Source organism: Rhinolophus hipposideros (genome assembly GCF_964194185.1).
Source record: "Rhinolophus hipposideros genome assembly, chromosome: X".
Classification (NCBI taxonomy): domain Eukaryota; kingdom Metazoa; phylum Chordata; class Mammalia; order Chiroptera; family Rhinolophidae; genus Rhinolophus; species Rhinolophus hipposideros.
Genome location: NC_138046.1, coordinates 91,655,180 through 91,669,593, shown reverse-complemented (window position 1 = coordinate 91,669,593; position 14,414 = coordinate 91,655,180). Strand labels below are relative to the sequence as shown.

The following is a 14,414-nucleotide window of genomic DNA, read 5'->3' as shown; positions in this document are numbered from 1 at the left end:
TAAGGGAAGCCTAGATTCATTTTATCTAATATATTTTTAGGAAAAATAAAAAAACATCTTTATCATTTATTATGTAGATGTTAAAAGGGGTTATTATGTAGATGTTAAAAGGGGTTATTTCATCTATATATGCTGCCATGGAAATGTATGTTCATGATATATTGTTGGGTGGAAAGGAGGTTATAAAATAGCATGTAGAGTTACGATCTCGCTTTAGGTTAATACTTATATAAAAAGGCATAGAAAAAAGTCTAGTAACAATAAACTGAGGTATTAAGACTAGCTATCTCTGGGAAGAGAGATTATATTTTTGCTTTTTAGACTTTCCTGAATCATCTGAATGGCTTTAAACTTATAATCAGAAAACATTAAGCCCAATTTCATTACAAAGAAACAAATGATTATCTTGCACCATAAAACTACAGGTCAAAAATAATCTATTTGACTATGATTTCCTAATTATGGACACTAGCATACATTCATCCTTAACTGTAATAGAGTTTTGGCCGTTAAGACCCAGTAATGTCAACACAATTGCTATAATGACTGAAATATTTCTTTGTGTCATACCTCAATGCTACTTATTCTGAATTTGACCACATTCTGCCAATTTTTAGGCTAAATATACACTGGTCATGTACACCATCTTTTGAAGGAAAAGACAAAGGTGGTCAGTAAAGCATTGTTCCATGCACCATGCCCCAGGCTCCTGCCTTTCTCTCAGAACCTCCAACTCAAACAACAGGTGAGGTGCACAAGTTAAGTGACTACTGCAAGGATGAATGCAGGATAATTATAAGCAAATTCAATGATGATAAAAGTAGGAAAACAATATACTCGTAGTCAGTCAAAAGACTTTTCTCGCTTTTTACTCAAAATATTAAGAAAATAATAGCTCATATTTATAAATTAATAAAAATTAGTAGCAATAAATTAAATGTTACAAAATGAAGTAACATAGACTCATCAATCTAAACAAAATAAACAGAATGATCAGAGGAGGGGAAAGGGAATTAAGTAATTCTTTTGTGTGCATCTTCTTTGGTCAAGGATTCTGGGATACAACTCCAATATGCTGCCCCCCACCATTGCCTATTCTCTGAATTTTGGCTCGCTTGTCATTTGAACTCCTTGAAAGAACTTGCTCTGTTTATGGAAGTATTTGTAGTCAAAATGCAGGACGATTATGTCTTTTATTTTATGTGTGTTTTGGGAGAATTAAAACTCAATCAATTAAAGATGTTTTATAAGAAACTTTCCTTTAGCAAGGAGCCTTTGAAGAAAAGTGTTCCCTAATACTCTGAGTAGGAGCTGAGGTCAGAGAATGAGATCATGAAAGGCCTTTGACTTTCATACTAAAGAAATCTAAGAGCCACTGGAGCACATTGTACAGAGCTGTAATGGGATCTAAGTTATATTTTCTAAAGATCACTCTGGCTGATATTTTGAGAACAGAATGTAGGAGGCAAAGCCAAACATGCTAGGACAATTAGCAGTCCTTTGCAGTAATCCAGATGCGAGATATTGGCAGTTTAGATGATGCTGGTGGCAGTGGAAGTGGCGGGTAGTGAGGATTGGTTAATTCTGAATATATTTTGAGTGTAGGATTCCTGAAGGATTGTATAGTGTGTGTGACTGTGTGTGTGTGTGTGTGTGTGTGTATGTGTGTGTAGGGAGAAGAGAGGAGAGGAGAGGAAAGGAGACGAGAGGAGACGAAGGGAGAGGAGAGGAGAGATATAGATGAAGAGAATGGATTCAGGACAACTCCAAGGGTTTTCCTTGAGCAACTGGAAAAACAGAGCTGCCCTGACTGAGATAGTAAACATAGCAGGGGCTACAGATTGGAAGAACAGATTTCAGATATGTTACATGTTGATTGGAAATGAGCGGGATGGTACATGAGTTTGAAGTTCAGGGAAGAGGTTCAAGTTGAAGATTGAACTGTGGGAGTCATTAGCATTATAGATGGTGTTTAAAGCCACCAGACTAGGAGATTGGATGAGATCACTGATGAGATAAGTTTCTCTACTGTTCCTACAATACAGAATTTAATTGTCAATAAATCCTCATTACATCAATTACAGGAGGCATTTACTTAATCTTAGAGGTTTTAGAAGTGTAATATTTGAGTAATTTTGGAACCAACCAAAAGACTACCAAACAGAACCAGGATCACATCAGACTTCACTCTCATATAGAATCCACTAATCCGTCCTGTGGGTTCTACCCTATAGCCTATCACAAGTCTCTTTTTCTCCATCTCCTCTATCCACTAATTCTAAGCCACCATCTCTCCTGGATTACAGCAATAGCTTTGTTTTGGTCTTGGCTGCTTCTGCACTTACCTTGCTGCAGGCCATCCTCCACCAGAATGATTTTTCTAAAACAGAGATCACGTCAATGACTTCCTTGCTTGCAACTCTCTAATGGCTTCTCAATCTACTTAGAACACAAGCTAAACTCCTTATCAAGGCTTATAAGACCCTATGTAATCTCGCCAAATTTTTTCCCAGTTCACAATGTTTCAGGCACACTAGCCGTCTTGTTCTCTGAGGATACCAAGATTGTTCCCAGAAATGAAAGGCATTTACACCTTCTGGTCCCTTTGTCTAAAAAGTCTCAAGTCAAATGTTGCTTCCTCAGGAAGGCCCCTCTGAAGTTCCTTTTATCTAACTGAGTCCTCATGCCTGAATCTACATTTTCCCTGGATTATTGTATTGGAACTTACAGAAGTTTCTGGAAATCACCACTTGAGGTTCTATTATCAGACCTTATTACCAATACGACAGATATTTATTCATGCTTACCTGTTACCCCTAGGACCCCAGCCTTCTTCCCTGCCAAACTTATATGTCAGACTCAACATATCTATTTACCCATTTGAAAGGATATTTAGGAAGGATATTCCCAAATCAAATGATATTCAGGAAGGACCAAAAGCTGTAAATGAAAGGGCACACAGCTCAGAACCGACATATAAAATCTTTTTGAGGGAAAATGTTTGAAAGATTTAATCTTTCCAAAGTACCAGAGCCAGGCCTCAGAGAAGAGTTGAGTTAATGTGGTATACAATATTCCAAGTTTTTCTTTTTGGTTCTGTCTTAGAGGACCTCCATGGGTATGGAATCCACCCCAAAAGGAGCAAGGGAGAAAACAACAAATAGTCTTTCAATTTAAAAGGATAAAACTAGCCAATGCATCTTGGAAGAATTCTTCGCTCTTGGGAAGTGAACAGAGTTGCAGTAAACATGACGATCGATCATAAACACTTATCTTCCTTTCCCACCAAAATGACAATAAATAAATAAAAATAGATAATAACCCACAATGACAAAGACATACAAAAAAGACAACAGTGGACAAGAGATTTAAAAATCTTTTGCAAGATGGAAAGCAGGCGGAGGATTGGTAAGTAACTCGGCAGAGCTGAGGAAGGGTAGCTGAACTCTAAATGTCTATGGTGGAGGCAGGGAATACTTAGAGATTAGCCCATGAGGCCCACAACACTCTTGAAAGGCTCAGCGATTGCAGACTCCAGGTGCCAATGAAGGCAGGGATAAGTTGTGGGATTGAAAACAAGGACTTTTTGAAAGCCTGAATAAAGCAAGAGCAGCTGAAGTCCAAATATCTTCCTCTACAATGTATTCTTCTCTGTGGGAGAGTGAGGTTTGGTCTCCAGAGAAATTCAGCTAAGGAAGCTTCAGTCTTGGGGAGATGAAGCATAATGGAGAGCAGAGGAGAGCATTATACAATGAACTTGGGTCTCTCAGCCCTCTTCCTTCCCTTTTCATTTCCAGAAAATATAGGATTCTTCTCTCAGTATGCTGAATGGTCCTAGAAAGATCTCCTGATTCCACTTTCTGGGGATTACCTAATGAAAATGAGGGTTAGGAGATGACTCACGCAATGAAACTCACCGATCAACAAGATCCATCCCCCAAAGCTTCCAGCATTAAGGATAGAAGTCAAAATAGCAACAGAAAAAAGGGGGGGGGTGGGAATCAGAGAAACAAAGACAATTCAAGTAGCAGAGGGAAAGGTGTGAGGTAAGAGGATATGTTATATCCAAGAAAAAAAGAATAGAAGACTACAAAAAGGGATATTCAGACTAAAACTGTGCTCTTGGAATAAAAGATATGATAGTACATAGTTAACAGATGCAGTACAAGGGGAGTAAAATAAAGTTGAGGAAATCCCTTAGTAAGCACATCATAATGACAAAGAGAAAATTGGGGAGAGAAAAGATCCAAATTCAGGAGATCCAAAATCAAAATGACAGGAGCTCTCACAAAAGAAGAATGAAAATGGAAGGGAAGAAATTACTAAAAATTAATACACAATTTCTCAGAACCAAAGGATAGTCTCCAGACCAGAAGAGCACATAAAATGTTAAGCACAGTGAATCTATATAGACGAACACACACACACACACACACACACACACACACACACATACCCCTATAAGGCCCCATCATGAACTTCCAGAATACCAAGAATAAAGAGAATATCCTAAGAGCATTCAGAAAGAACAATATGGGAATCTATATTATGCTAAATTCTCAAGCATCATTAACAGGAAGGTAGTAATATGTAAAAATGAGAAATACAGAGATAACAGTATGTACATGCTATTTAAACGTCTGAAGAAACAGCTACAAGGACTGAAAGTGGCTGCCTCTTGGAAATGGGTCTGGGAGGTGGAGAGGGATGTGGCTGGAAACTATTTGTGTTACAATAAGTTTTTTAGAATGATCTGATTATTTTTTACTATGAAAATATATCAGCTTGATATAAATAAATGTTTTTAAAGTGTAAAAAGCAGATGTGAGACCTTGAAACATGTTTTTCAAGGTCGTAAACTAGTACAAGTCAGATATGGAAAGGAAGAAGCACAAGCTGGGAACATGTTGATGAGAAATTAGTTTCCCAGCCTTCCTCCCTGCTCCAAAATTCTGCCACAGCTTCCTCTGCTGGACCACTAATATAGTGAGATTTTTCATGCCCTCATTTGCCATTAGAATATACACTATATCTAATATATGCTAATGTTAGACTAGAATACAAAGGAGAGCTCCAGTTCTAAAACAAAAATAGTCCAGGTTGGAGGAAAAGGAGACCAGGGGAAGCAGTTCAGAGATGGAGAAAGGTTTGACTATTAGGGAAGTGAGAACAAGTGGGTCAGTGCCTACATTCACCCGAGTATTACATTCCTAGGCACCCATCATGGAGTCCTCCTTGTGCCAAACCCATCCATCCTTTCAAATTATGAATCATATAGAAAATATCTCCTTACTTCAGAGTCATGCTGTGCTCCTGATAACAAATGTTAGCACCCTGATTCTCCACCTGAATCCCCTACTTTGCTTCTCTACAAACAACATTTGGCTCTTGCTAAGATTCTGATCCATGGTCAAAAGGATGATGATTTGCACTCTGGAGGAAATTCTTTTGAAAAGGCTGAGAAGGCAATTCCAAAGAAGAACTTTCTATGGCAACATTGTTGGAATCAGTGTACGGGATTCCAGGGTGACTGCCCTAAAGGGCAACACTAATTCTGGCTTTTAAGTGTTTCTATGCTTGTTAAAAAGTCAGCCTCCATACTTTAAAGCCCCAGCTCACAGTGTTAAAGTGCTTTCCTAAAACCTCCATAAATTCTTCTTTCCCTTTGATACTTGGGCAAGCCACTACTTCCTTCCCTATACAAACTATGTGGCATGTTTGTGGAAGAAGAGGGAGGGCAGGCAATTTCTCTGGTTCCTCTCTAGATAATAATGATCCCCAAACATGCTTCCCGATGCTTTGTTGGTAGGAGTTCTTAGAAGTAAGTCTAATGTGTCATTTGACAGGTGATCTTGCTCCCCCTCCCATACATGATGAATGGCTTGAAAACTGCAGAAGCCATCCATCTCCTTGCCACAGGGAATAATGCTGATCTGCTTTATTTCCACCATCTGTGGAGGGAAAAGGCACAGCAGCAGCTGTATTTTGCTGAAGACTAACATGGGTTCCCCTCTGCAGCAAAGGCCATCTCATAACTTAAGGGAATGGTCTGCCTGCATCACCAGGGTTGGAAGGAAAGGAGGGCAATGAAGACACATTTTTTACTCACTTAGTTGTATTTGGTTTCAGTTCATTACCCAGCCAACCCAGAGGTACACACTGAAACACCTGGTGAGATTCTTAAAAAACAGACACTTGAGAAAAAAGTGGAGCTCTGGGCCACTGAGCAGTAATGACACAAAAATGTAGAGTTGGCAACATGGCATTGCCCAAGTTGCCAATGAGTACCTCTGGTTATTTCAAATAGCCATGCCATTAAATTCCAATTGCGATCTCAGCACAGATCACTTCAGTGATGCGGGTCACAGCTGCCAAGTACTGACCATACACACAGTCAATGTTCTGTTAGTCCAGTTTTGAATTTTTTAAAATTTCTTAAACTACAAATCACCTTATATTTAAAAAGGTAGAAAACATGTGCACACACACGTGTGTGTGTGCGTGCAAGGGGGGGGGCTGTAGGGGAGCTTGTCTCTAGAAACTTTCAGTACACCAAACAGTGCAACAATAGTTGCCACGTGGCTCAACCCTTGCCCCTCAGCTTCATTGCCAGGTATTACTGGATGAAATCATCTCAGCCCAAACCATGCCACTAAGAGGGGGGCAAGGGGCGAGGCTGGGTAGAGTATAATGAGATGATTTTAAAGCCCTGTTAACTTTTTCCATTTTAACTGATATTTTTGGATGAGGCACCAGCTCTCTTGGGAAGCCAATTCTAAGGCATTCCATGGAGCCCAAAGCCAGCTGTAAAAGACTAGCTTGGGGCAGAGCTGCTGGGGAAAGAGTTCCACTTGAATTTCCATCTATTCCAAGTCTCAATTCAGAAGGCCACAACTAGGGGCGGAGGCTGCCTCTTCACTCCACAGTCCCTCAAGGAACAAAAAAGGGAATAACCTCATAATATTCTCTATATTGTTACTGTCTGAGAACCAGAATTTCTTATTAGTACTGAGGAAATATTAATATCCAAATGAAGGCTCAGAGGGGTGAGTCAATTTACAGGGTAATATGGGCAGGAGGCAGAGTTGGACTTCAGAAACAGGCCTGGTAGAAAACAAGCCCATGTTTCTCTCCCTTCTGCCCAGCATACTAGTATAGGACAAGTCCCTGAGGCTGCAAAGACGAATGAGACATAGTCCCTAGGAGCTCAGATAGGAACAAAGATTTAAGGTATCTTAAAGCGTTTTCATTCTAATTCCATTAAAGACTCATCTTGGCCTGAAGCACGCGCTTTCACTGAGAGAGCCTCCTTATAACTCAATGTTTGCACTTACAAAATAAGGAATCATACCGTCAACTAAAATGTTCCTTTTAGTATACTCAAGGATTTACAAACCAGTCTAGGGCTTTTGGCACTATGTTAATACAGAGTGTTACTCCTATTATTAATGGGTAATAGGTACCACTACATAGAACATTTAAGTCTGATGCTCTGTGCATTAATGAAATGACTTCGTTTGGTGAGAAAGGTAACTTCATACCAGCTACCACGGCACAAACTGATAGGGGCAGGGTATCAGGATGTGGAAAGATTTTGAAATCCTGATTCCAGCTTGAGTTGTGCTAATAGGGAAAATACCTACTAAATCTCTCTCTCTTTCTCTCTGTCTCTGTCTCTCTCTCTCTCTCTGTCTCTGTCTCTCTCTCTCTCTCTCTGTCTCTGTCTCTCTCTCTCTCTCACACACACACACAGACACACACACACACACACACACACACACACACACAAATGGAAATGGAGCCTAAGCGGAAATCTTAATACCAAAACACAGGGCCAGGAGAAACACATGGGTACCAATCACTGGGTGAAAGAAAGCATCCAAATCTTTAGCTATATTATTTTTCGTCCCCTGATAGGAATTCAGGGCTATCCGCCTATTCAACAGCTGCCCAGCTCTATCCCAAGGCAGGTAAAACTGCCCCTGGGCAGAGTGTACATCAAACCAAATCAACAAACTCCACGTCTGCCTCCCACGGGAGACTGTAGACGTCAGAGGGGCTCTGGTTTAGCGTGCCATGGGAGGGCTGTGTAGAAAGAGTCTGGTCAAGGCTCTGGAAAGCCCTGTGGAGTCTGTGGGGAACAATAAGAATGCAGAATATAAATGTAAGCTGCAGGCTGATGGGCCCATTAGGAATTAGGGCAGTCTTTGAAAGGAATCTGCGGAGATGATGCAAAACATCAAGCATGTGACCCAAATCATTGCAGGGCATATTGGAGGGAGAGGGGAATGGGAATGAGACATTTTCTAATCTGATTAGTCTGAAGTTTCCCCTGAGGGTGGAGAAGGGTCACTGCACAATTAGAAGCAAAGTTAGACTGAACATGGTCTGCTTAGTGGCTCAGAGGGATGATGACCTCCTCCAAGCTAAGCTGGGCTAAGAGGCAGTTGATTCTGAGACTGGGACAACTTCGAAGCGAGTTGTGGGATAGTCTTTCTGCCTTTAATGTCAAATTGTAAAGGCAAAGACAAAACAGTCTGCTGAGAGGATGAGAGGATGATGACTTGGTGGCCCCAGTATTGGATAAGAAACATCTATGTCCTCCAGAGGCCAGGCTCCCACATTCTGGACTTTCCAGGACAACTCATGCTCGAGGCCATCAAGAGATAATCTAATAAACATCTGCAGCTTCCTGACTAGAAGACAGCTTAATATATGAAAGGCATTAAAATCCAACTGTTAAAAACCAAGGCTCCCTTTATGGAGAAAGACACAGGTTTCTTCCCGTCAATTTCTAAGTCAAACTATGTGGTCTATGGTCCCTGACTTAAACTTTTCTCTTAATTCCCAATCTATACTTAGTACCAGGTACTGTGCTTGGTACTTTACATATGTTATCTTCATTCTCAGAACCACTGGAAAGTAGGTATTGTTATTGCATTCTAGAGGTAAGGAATCGGCATCAGGCAGGTAAAAAATCTTGTACAAGATCAAACAGGTAGTAAGTAGATTCGAAGAATGTAAGAGACAAGATAGGAGTAAAATTGTCACGATGTAACAGTGCACTACTATTTTTTTATAGGTGGTAAATCAAGCAGGTTAGAAGTAGATCTCTGCATCTGAATAGATCAAACATCAAATCAAAAATCTTCATTACAAGGTGAGGGACAGAAAATGAAACATAATGTTGTGAGAATCCTTAGGAGATGATCACTGCCAGCCAAGCAAATCCAAAAGGGCTTCTTGAAATGTGGTGCTACTTGAAATGCGCTTTAAAGGAAAAGCAAGCTTTTAGCAAGCAAAGACAATTGGAAACTATTTTCTACTGAAAAATATAGTAAAAGGGGGAAAAAAGTGGGAAGGCAGGAGGTATCCATGTGAAATGTTAACGGGCCCATTTGGCTGGACTACTGGGAATGGAAAGAGGAGCTCTAGGAATCTGGTAACTTTGAAGAACCTTGAACCCTAGGCCTGCCCACTTCATCACAGGTCCTTTACACCAGGATGACCCAGTTGTCCCTCACACTGCTGCTGGCAAATAAAGGTAAATGGAGCTGACAGTCTAGAAAATAACCACACATCAATCCAATGCACACACACACCCAACTGGTCTGGCCCTCTTCTTGATTCCCCTCCTGACACCTTCAATCCTAGGTCTCCTTCATGGGACTTAGTTCTCCTTTTGTCTCAGATAAGGACTCCCTATTCAAGCCCCTGCTTGAGAACACTGCTCTAACTGACAAACCTAAACTGCACGATGGAGAAGCGGGAGAAGGAGTTCAAATCTAAGGAGTCTCGTCTTCCTTTATGGAGCAAAGAGAGGGTACAGAGGTTTGTGAGTAAAATAATGACATTATGACATTTTTGCTCTCAAGAGGTATTTACCTGCTGTATGTAAAGACAGATTTTAAAATTTAGAGACTGGTGAAAGAAATAACAACGTGGAGGCCCTGAAACAGTCAAAAAGAAATATGGGTCAGAACAAGAGTAAAGATAGTGGGAATGGAGAGGAGAGAGCGGGGATGCAAGCAGTAGGAAGGAGGTAGAACTATCAAGATATTCTAATCGACTGGCTATTTGGACAATAACTCAAAAATGCTTAGAAGCAGGAGGTATACATTTGAAAGGATCGGGGTTAAGTCACAGCTCTTCTTCTAGACTATGGCGCAGAATACCTCATCTCTCTAAACCGCAGTATCTTAATGTAAAATAGGTAGATAATAGTTCTGACCTCACCAAGTTGTTCTCACAAAGTAATTGAGATAATGTAGTCAAAACAATAATAACAATGTTTGTATACAGCCCAAAATATTAGAATTATCAAGATAAGTACATCAAAGGAAGGGCTGGAATAATGTCATAGGAAGCACAAAACATGACCAGAGTCTAAATGGGTAAGACAGTGGTGCCAGGAAGTGAAATGTCAGGTTGAAAAGGAGAAGTTATATGTTTTAGAAAGCAATAAACCGTGCTTTCCTTTTGCAACAGCATAATCTCTATGCTTTACATCTGGTGCTCTAGCAGGATAAAGCCTTGTGCTAATAACACTAGGTCCTCTTATGGCATATTTATAGCCATCAGGAACTACTGCTTTGAAAAATCTGCCCTGAATTTGGCCAAGATGGTGGATTACATACACACTATGCCTGCTGCCTCCCAGGATCACACCAAAATTACAACTAAATTATAGAATAATCAACCTCAAGCATCGTCTGAAGACTAGCTAAACAGAACCCCTATAACTAAGGATATAAAGAAGAGGCCACATAGAGACTGTTAGGAGGGGCGGAGATGCGAAACGGGCTGAACCCAAACGCACAGAGTGGTTGAATACCAGGAGGAACACCTCAGTGGCGGAGGTCCCCCTGGAAGAGGGAGGGGTCCCAGCACCACACCAGGCTCCCCAGGCCAGGGGTCCTGTGTCGGGAAGAGGAGTCCCCACAGCATCTGGCAGTGAAAATCACCAAAGAATCTGTCTTTCCATCTGTCCCAGTGAAACACTGAGCAGATGGAAACCTAGATATCATCTCAAAGGGCCTGCACACAGACTTGCTCATTTGTAGACATTCACCTTGGTTCTATTGGAGGGGCAGCAACTTGAAAGGTGGGAGAGACATACGAGGAAACACTGAGTAGTGTCGCTGCATGGTGAGGGTTTGAGGGACAGCCTCCATTGTCGCTGTGTGGAGCCAGCCTCATGTGTAGCCTACAGGAGAGCACCATCTTTCCTGTGTTGAACCCTCCCCCAAAGGGCCAATTCTAAGACCATACTAACTTTGTAAGAAACACTGCACGTGCCTCATGACTACCTGGGACCCTGCCCCTCCCAGCTAGTTTCCCAGCTGCATTTCTGGGGGCTCTCACAACACTGGGTCAACCAGACCAGCAAGTGCACATAAGGAGGCTCTTTTAACACATGGGTCTTAAAGGCAGCCTGGAGATGGCAACAGGTCTGGGGGAGGGCCCTAGACCTTTTACTAAGCTGACCCATACCCAATACTGGTGGCAGGCAGCCTTGGTTCACAGCAAGGCCACCCCCATATGCCTCTAGGTAGAGCACAGGCAGCAACCAACCACACATATAGCTTTGTAGCTCCTACAAGGTAACCTCAGATCTCTCACAGGCAAGCCAAAACTGGCCTGCTTGGGAGCCCCTCCCAAGAGACACCAGAAACAATATACCCAAGCCTGGTTTCAGACTACACCATAGCACTAACAGGCACAAGAGCATGCTGACGCCACTCTGAGGGGTCTGTCCCTACACAGCAGCTCATACAGTATGTGCATAGCCAATCCTCACACCAGTCAACCGTGGACTCAATCCCAGACACTGATGTGCCAAAAGAAATCAAGGCTCAACTACACAGGAGAACACACACAACATACACAAGGAACACTTCTGGAACACATGCATAGGTGACCAGGGAGACTGCACCACTAGACCACACAGGACACATACTACATAAGGCCACCCAGCAAGGACTGAGAGACATATGAGGTCTACCTAGTACATAGAAGCAAACACAGAGAGGTACCGAGAATGAAGAGACCAAGAAACATGTCCTCAATAAAAGAATAGGAGAAATCTCCAGAAAAAGAACTAAACGAAATGGAGGCAACCAACCTACCACAAACAGAGTTTAAACCACTGGTAACAAGAATGCTTAAGGAACTAAGTGAGAATGCAAACGAAGAGATAGTAAGCATATAGAAGGACATAGAAACCGTAAAAAAAAAAACAGTCAGAAATAAAGAATACAATAATTGAAATAAAGAATACACTAGAAGGAATCAACAGCAGATTGGTCGAAGTAGAGGGTCGAATCAGCAATTTAGAAGACAGGTAGTAGAATACACACAATTGGACAACAAAAGGAAAAGGAATTTAAAAAAAAAATGAAGATACTTTAAGGGACCTCAGGGACAACATCAAGCATAACAAAATTCATATCATATGAGTACCAAAACGAAAAGAGAGGGAACAAGGGATTGATTGAGAACCTACCTGAAGAAATAATGACCAAAACTTCACTAACCTGGTGAAGGAAATAGACATACAAGCCAAGGAAGTACAGAGGCACAAACAAGATTAATGCAAACAGGCCCACACCAAGACACACTACAATTAAAAAGGCAAAGGTTAAAGACAAAGAGAGAATCCTAAAAGCAGAAAGAGAAAGACAACTGGTTACTTACAAAGGAGCTCCCATAAGACTATCAGCTGATTTCTCAACAGAATCTTTGCAGGCCAGAAGGGAGTGGCAAGAAATACTTAAAGTGATAAAAAGCAAAGGCCAACAACCAAGACTACTCTAACCAGCAAGGCTATCATTTAAAATTGAAGGAGAAATAGAGCTTCCCAGACAAGAAAAAGCTAAAGGAATTCATTACCACCAAACCAGTGTTACAAGAAATGTTACAAGGACTTCTTTAGGAAGAAGGGTGAAAACAAACACACAAACAAAAGAAGATAAAAAAAATCAATAATAAAATGGCAATAACTATGTACCTATCAATAATCATTTTCAAAGTAAATTGATTAAATGCTCCCATCAAAAAAAACACAGGACAGCTGAATGGATAAGAAAAAATGAACCATGTATATGTTGTCTACAGGAGACCCACCTCAGATTGAAAGACACAAACAGACTGAAAATAAAGGGGTGGTAAAAGATATTTCATGCAAATGGAAATGAGAAAAAAACTGGACTAGCAATACTTATATCAGATCAAATATACTTTAAAATGAAGATAGTAACAGACAAAGAAGGACATTACATAATGATAAAGAGGTCAGTACAACAATAGGACATAACCCTAGTAAATATCTATGCACCCAACCTAGGAGCATCTAAATAATTAACAAATATTAACTGTCATAAGGGCAGAGATCAACAATAACACAATCATAGTAGAAACAGTAACACAATCATAGTAGAAGACTTTATCACCCCACTGATACCAATGGACAGATCTTCCAGACAGAAAGTCAACAAGGAATCAGGGCCTTAAATGACACACTAGACCAGATAAATTTAATTGATATTTTTAGAGCATCTCACCCCAAAGCAGCAGAATATACATTCTTTTCAAGTGTACATGGAACATTTTCCAAGATAGACCACGTTAGGCCACAATACAAGTCTCAATCAATTTAAGAAGACTGAAATCATATCAAGAGTCTTCTGTGACCACAATGGTATGAAACTAGAAATCAATTAGAATTAAAATAACCCTGAAAAACACACAAACACATGTAGGCTAAATAACATGCTACTAAATAGTGAATGGGTCAACAATAAGATCAATGAAGAAATTAAACATACCTTGAGACATGGGAAAATGAAAACACAATCACATAAAATATATGGGATGTAGCAAAAGCAGCCCTAAGAGGGAAATTCATAGCAATGCAGGCCTACCTCAAGAAATAAGAAAAATCTCAAGAAACAGTTTAATTTTACACCTACAGGAACTGGGAAATGAACAGGAAAATAAGCCCAAAGTGAGTACAAGTAAGGAAATAATAAAGATCAGAATGGACATAAAAGAGAGACTAAATCAACAATGCAAAAGATGAATGAAACCAAGAGCTGATTTTTGAAAAGATAAACAAAATTGACAAACCTTTAACCAGCCTCATCAAGAAAAAAAGAGAGAGGACCCAAATAAATAAAATCAAAAATGAAAAAGGAGAAGTGACAATGGACACCAAAGAAATACAAAAAAATTAAGAAAATATTACAAGCAACTATACGGCAACAACTTGGACAATCTGGAAGAAATGGATATATTCCTAGAAGCATGGAATCTTCCAAGGCTGAATCACGAAGAAATAGAAAATCTGAGCAGACCGAATTCTACTTACAAAATTGAATCAGTAATCAACAAGCTCCCAACAAACAAAAGTCCTG

The 14,414-nt window shown here is 40.4% G+C and overlaps 1 protein-coding gene across 1 annotated transcript in view; it reads right to left on the bottom strand.

The window, feature by feature from the left end:
- The window catches only part of EFHC2 (EF-hand domain containing 2), a gene marked incomplete at its 5' end in the record, with an annotated part of 271,873 nt that overhangs the window by 30,813 nt on the left and 226,646 nt on the right, over positions 1-14,414 (bottom strand).